Source organism: Ursus americanus, chromosome 7 (assembly GCF_024610735.1).
Source record: "Ursus americanus isolate L20-20 chromosome 7, mUrsAme1.1.p, whole genome shotgun sequence".
Taxonomy (NCBI): Eukaryota; Metazoa; Chordata; class Mammalia; order Carnivora; family Ursidae; genus Ursus; species Ursus americanus.
Window position 1 is genome coordinate 85090988 of NC_142133.1, and position 6000 is coordinate 85096987.

Here is a 6000-nt window from a genome sequence, read left to right on the forward strand (position 1 = left end):
AGAACAGCGACCAGGTTCCCCGCTCTTCCTCTCTGAACTTGGCTCATGTCTTTAGTGGAATGAGGGAAACTAATTTCTCGGTCCCAGGTACTTTTCAGGATTACATTCCTCGAGGAATACCTGGCGAATTCCGGCTCCCACACTGGGCACACGACTCCCCCCTTTGTAAGGGCGCTGGGCTGGCCCCTGTCATTGTAGGGGTGCATTCCTGGAGAAGGATGGGCACCTGCAGGCGCTGAGGGCGTCTGTCTGCTGTGCTGGGGGCTGGAGCCTTGTGCCTATGCTCGCGTGGTGCTTCAGTACATATGTACGTATGATCTGTGTTCACGCGGGGGGGGCATTCAGCACCGTCTGCAGTCGGGTGTCCACCCGCAGTGGACACTGCTGTGCATGAGCCTTGCTTCTGGAGTCCTGGAGTCCTTCCAGAAGGCGGCTGTGCTAGAGACAGGACCACCGACCTTCAGAAAACCAGCCAGTGACCTGGGGATTAGTGAAAACGCTCGTTCTAGCTTTGCGAGTGAATTTGGTCCTTCCGAATTGTCTGCACGCTGGGTTGGCTGAGCCCTGCAGGGCCGTCCTGCTGCCGGACCCTCCGCGGGGAGGCTGGGCTCTAGAGCCCTCACTATCTCAGCAGGAGACGTGGCCCTCGTGGATAGGTAGCCGGTCTTCCACGACACGCGGCCTGACACCCGGCCGGGCTGCACTCCTGCACCACGGGCGCGGCGGCCTCCAGCGGGCATCTACCCCAGTGTCACCCTGGCGGATGCGATGGGGCCGGGGCCCCGGTGAGGTGCTGGGCGCCAACCACGGGTCCGAGAGCCAGCAGCTCCCGGGCATGCTGTGTGCCGACCAGACCTCCCCGGCATCTTTGGGCAGGAGGGTGGCTGGTGGGGGAGCGCAGCCCCAGCAGGGAGGGCGTGCTGCCCCCACTGTCCCAGCACGTCCTGCCGCACCTCCCCGTCCTTGGGCCCCAGATCCCCACTTTCTCTTGGGGCTTCCCCGGTTCTGCGTCCCGACCAGGAGCTTTCATTGTCTGGCCCTCAATGTCTTGCAGCCACATGACAAACTCCCAGGACCTGGGGCCCCAGCTACTCACCTTGCATCCGCCAGAGACGCATGCAAGTAAGATAATCCGCTGTGCCGTCAAGTCTGACGCTGCGAGCCGACCGAGCGGGGAAGTCACGGAGGAGGGGCCCTTTCTGTGGTCTCTGTCTTTGTGGCCACGGGGCCCCACCCAGAGGCTGCTTCCATGAAGCAGACATACGAGCATTGGCTCACTTCTTGAATTTTCGGGATCGAATCAAGCATAAACCTGGGTGAGAAATTAGTACTGCCGTGCCGTTGGGGGGTTTCTTCGTAACGATAGCGAGAATGGGCATCGTGTTCATGGGAATGGGTAGGACAGAAGGCGCGTCAGTGCCGTGGTTGTGGGGTTGGTCCCCGGAGTGTGGGAGGGACGAGCGTGTCCGTCCCTGGTGGGGGTGTGGGGATTGGAGGTTTTGTATGAGACCCTGCTGTCCGACAGGTTTATAGACAGAATCTTGCTTCTTACTCACCCGTCCCGCTGATTTGCACGGCTACACTCTTACCAATGAAAGCGATCTGAATGTTGAAATCACCTCTTTGCAGAGACAGTAGGTCTGGGGGAGGCGTGGGGCTCCGGCGTCCCAGGGCCACCCCTGGTGTCTGTCCTCATGAGGAGTTTAGCGCCCAGCACGGCCGCCCATGCATACAGTGCTCTCTCTGTAGGTGACAATGTCACGGCATCTGGGATTCCCCAAATCCAAGGCGGCCATGAGGCCGTCGGTCAGACCGTCTCCCTCAGTACAGGAAGGGGAGAGTCCCCGGCACACGGCCACCCCCGCGGGCTCCCCAGCTGGGCGGCAGGCGGGAGGAGGCCCGTGTTGCGTCTGACTTCGGACGGACAGCAGCTTTGAGGGATCTTCACTTCCCGTTTGGCTCAGTGACCCCTCTGAGGTCGCCGAGCTGGGGCCAGCCCTCCTCGCTAGCATGGGCCTGGAGGAGTGACCAGACCAGGGAACGCCTTGCAGGCCAAGTGGTAATGGCAGCCCCACAGGGGAAGGGCTGCTGGCGGGCATGGGGCGCCTAAGACACCTCGCTCAGATTCCGTGCAGGACCCCCCCCCCTTGGTGGACTCGGAGTGTCCCCAGCTGTCCAGCGCCTCCTTCCCCTGGGCTATAAATCAGAAACGGTCTGCTTTCCTCATTGCATAGTTTCCATCTTCCTGGGAACAGCTTGTTTCTGCAGCGTGAGCGCAGGGACTGGACGCCATCCAGCTCCTCGGTGTGGCCCCCCGTCCTCCTGCCGCGGGGGCCGCCTGCTCTCCGCAGCCCCAGGACCCCGTGTGCAAACCCCGGCCTTCGCTGCCTGACACCGGAGCCGCCCCCCCACCTGGGGCAGGACGCTTTGCAGGCTTGAGGTTGGGGGCCGGGTCTGGGAATTCTGGTGGGGAGCCCGTGAGAAGAGATGACATGACGTCCACTCTGGTCTTTCATGCTCATGGGCTGCGTGTGGGCCCCGAGCAGAGCTTTACGGTACAGCGTTCACTGCTGCTTGAGCCCACCCTGAGGCCTGGGTGCGGAAGGGCCCTGTCCCTCCCCCGGGAGGAGCACAGACCCCGTGGGCAGACGGCGCCTGTAGGGAGCAGGTGCCCCGCGGCCCGGGGACAGGGCCTCTCCTCTGGGAGACGCTCCCTGGAGTGGGGGTTGGGCTGAGCCTGGGGAGAGGGCTGGCTGAATGTGGGGGTGGGGCAGGCCTAGAAGAATCCGCTAGGGTTGAGGAGTGAGGGTGGTGGGAGGGGGTTCTCCCGCGGCTGGAGGGGCAGGCCTGTGGGCTCCGCCGCCACTGAGTCCCTTCCCATTGGCGTCAGCTCCCCAGCAAGGGGCTATGGGGTCTGTCCATGGGGTCACCCTCTGTCCCCCACAGACTGACCACATGGCTGGAGACCCATCGGGTGCCAGGGATGTCTGGGCACACACGGAGAGCCCCGTCCCCTTCAGAACTGGTTTTTTCATTCAAAAGCCCCTGTTTTTTTAGGAGAGACAAAGCACATGAAATAGAGCTACCATCAGGTTTATGTGGAAGCCCAGGGTGCGGCGTTCGTCCTGGTGAGAACGGTCTGAGAGGGGTCCGCGTGCTGTGCAGAGGCCGTCAGTAAGGCAGCAAGGGGCGTTCCTTCAGGGGTTCAAGCATTTCTGGCTGCGGAGCATGGGCCCCACCATTGTTTCGGGTTCATGTTTGGTCAAGGACGGAGCTCGAGTAACCAGGGGCTGTTAGCCGTAGAGCAAGATCTTCGAAGGTGCGGTCTGCCCCTGAGCTGTGCGGGGGCAGGACAGTGAGCTCCCGCTCTGCACCCGCCCCGGGGACTGCCGCGGACAGAGGGTGGGCGCGGGGGTCAGCTTCCTGTCCTCGTGGGCTCACGATCCTGGGAAGACATCACCAGTAACATAATTGAGTAAGCGGGTCGTAGGGAAAGGGCTCGTGAGATAGTGGGGTGGCCGGAACAGGAGGCGGGTCCTGCAGTGGGACAAGCGTGGCCCATGGGGGGGGGGGCCCAGGAGGCCCCTGTGTCTGACCTGAGATAGCACCCAGGACAGGGCTGGGGGCCAGCAGAGCACGCTCGCCCTCGGACGCGGAGCCAAGGGTTTCAGACTATTCAGAGCAAAGGGTGATACTGAAGGAGCAGCGTGGGTTGTACAGTGCCCCCCAAATCCACGTCCCCTGGGACGTCATTAGTGACTTCATTTGGGAAAAGGGTCTTTGTAGACGTAATTAAGGGAAGGACAGGATGCAGTCATACTACACAGGGCTCGCCCTCAATCTGACAGCGCCCTTGTAAGAGGCAGGAGAGGACACGCAGAGATGCAGGGAGGAGGCCACGTGCGGGCCAAGGACGCGGCCACAAGCCCAGGAAGGACGGACGTGGCCCTACCTGCCCACACCTCGACTTTGGACGTCCAGCTTCCAGAGCACTAGAGGATAAACTCCTTTTCTTTAAAGCCGCCTGGTCTGTGACAATTTGCTGTGGCAGCCACGGGACACATACGGGTTGTAAAGAGAAAGAAAAGTGATTTCACGTATCAAAGCCAAGAAGACACAGACCCAGAGCTCCGTCCTGCCTTCTGGTGGTCTGCACCCCTCGTGCCTCAGTTTCCCTGAACGGTCCAGCAAGCCCAGCCCCTGCCTTCATCACTGGTGTCCCTCCCATGGGAGGAGACGCACGTCTTCCCAGGAAGCAGCTGGGGTCCCCCAGTTGTCCCTGAGGGTGTCTGGGTGGTGGAGCGGAGACAGGGAGTTTATGTGCCGAAGGCTCCGAGGCTCTGGACACGGACTTCTCTCTGTGGGACAGGTCGGCTTTCAGAGGGTGTGACATGTGGGGACAGGCCAGCTTTGCTTCCAAGGTCCAAACGTGGTCACAGTTTTTAAGTTCTATTTCTATTTTAAATGTTTTCTATGTACTAAAATAATAATTTTAAGATATGGTTGTTTATAAGTTGTTTACTGTTTTTCAATAAAATGGGTGACAACTCGGGACGTCTGGGTGGCTCAGTCAGTTGAGCATCTGAGTCTTGATCTCAGGTCAGGTCTTGATCTCAGGGTCATAAGGTTGAGCCCTGAGCTGGGCTCCGCGGTGGGCATGGAGCCCACTTAAAAAAAAAAGTAATGGTGATAACTCAAAGCTAACCATTTGGAGCAAAGTAAATCCACCCAAATGGGCCCTTGACCCAGTGTCTTGTGTCCTGGATGTCACGCTCTGGTCCAGCCTGTGCTGCTCGTTCCCATGGCATCTGGCTCCTCTGCTCTCGGGTGTTTCCAGCACCTTCTCCGAGCATTTCTGAGATCTCCTCTTTCCCTTCTTCACCGTAACGGCCAACGTGCTACAGAGGAAACCCAGCATTTGCATTGAGTTTCCTTCTAAGAGCAACTGGCACAACTTCTGGCATCTGCTTGGGTTCGCTTTCTCCTCACGTAAAACGGGAAGATAGTACCTTCCTCGTTCAGCGAGACGTCAGGAGTTGATTTCCCCGTTGGCTTGCGTGCTGGGGGATGGACGGCGGGGACGCAGTCCGTGGCATCAGGGCTCCGACCTCGGCTTCTCTGCACCCCTGGCTTAACTTCTCTGAGCCTCTCCTGCTCAGCCGGAACGTGACCCTTGGTAGGTGTCTGGGGCGCATCATCTGCTCTGCCCGAGAAGAGACCAGGGGCCCAGGTGCCGGCCCCTGTGGACAGTCCCCAGGGAAAAGTGGCAGCTGGCCAGGTTGGGGCGGTCACTTTGGGGGTCTGTAGGAATGCGGCGGCTTTTATGCAAACCCACGCGTGGAGCCAGAGGCGGCCCATTTCTCACAGCACAGGAGGCGGCGAGGGGGCTGGTCACGCCGGGGGAGCTGTGGCCCCGGGGGACGTTCCACCACGCAGTGTCTCAAGGGTCGTGGCACGTTTAACCACATCACATACGACGTGCGGGAAAGCGTCAGGAACAACAACACGGCGTTTGTCAAGCACCGGGGTCACTGCTGGCCACGTGGACTCCACGCGTTCGGTACATTCTCTCACCCTGAACCTTTCATTTCTCCTCTTCGGCTCCCGTGAGCATGACATCTGCCTTGTGGGCGAGCTCAGCGAGTCCCACCCAACCGAAAGGTGTTTCCTCCAGATTTGCCCGGAGCATCCTGCATGGAATCTGATTTCCTGCAATTCTTACTAAGTATTCCTCAGTGATCTGAATCATCCACGAACCAGGAGTTGATGTCTTCGTTCCCATCAGGTTCTGGAAGCTTCCAGCCAGGGCACTGTTTCTGTTAGGAAGCTTTGCGTCTGTGTTCTGGGAAGTGTTGGTGTTTGGTGACAGCAAGAGCGATGTGGGCTGAAGATTAATCCTGGAACCACCCACGTGGGCTGTTTGGGCCAGTTTCCAGGTGTTTCCGCGTCTTATCAGGGGGTGTCTCCCTCCCTCCCCACATCCGTCTCCGGTCACTATTG